The following is a 556-nucleotide window of genomic DNA, read 5'->3' as shown; positions in this document are numbered from 1 at the left end:
CGCCGCAGCGGACCCAGGCCACGCATGTCACCTGGCGGCTGCGGTTCATGCTTCTCGGCTCAAGGACCTGTCAGGCTACAGACCCGGCCGCAGCGCGAGGGCCCGTAGCCACTCGGTAGCCGGCACGCTCGAGACTCTGCACGAGGCCGCCGCCAGGGCGGAGCGCAGGCGCGGACGCTTGTTGCTGCAGTGTCGGCGCCCACTTATGACGTCACTCGGCGGCGCCGAATGGGAAAGGGGTGGAGAAACGAATGAAGCGGAAGCAGCGGGGCGAGGAGTCCACGTGGGGTGGACTGTGCTGGGTCAAGTATGATGAAAACGCTTTTCAGGATCAGTTGTAATGGTGTCTGCTGGAGGCACAGAAACTATCTGGTACTGTAGGGGTTAGTGAGAGGCAAAATTCCACCTTTATTTTGCTTGCAGTTCCATAGACTTAAAGCTGACAGATGGTAGAGTTTTGTGGGTTTGTGGGTTTTTTTTTTTTTAAAGATTTCTCCAAAATGAACTTGTCATTTCAAGGGAATGCCACCATTATATTTCATTACTTTTTTTTTTT

The sequence above is a fragment of the Propithecus coquereli genome, unplaced genomic scaffold, assembly GCF_000956105.1.
Source record: "Propithecus coquereli isolate 6110/MARCELLA unplaced genomic scaffold, Pcoq_1.0 Scaffold3819, whole genome shotgun sequence".
Classification (NCBI taxonomy): domain Eukaryota; kingdom Metazoa; phylum Chordata; class Mammalia; order Primates; family Indriidae; genus Propithecus; species Propithecus coquereli.
This window is presented reverse-complemented; position numbering follows the sequence as displayed.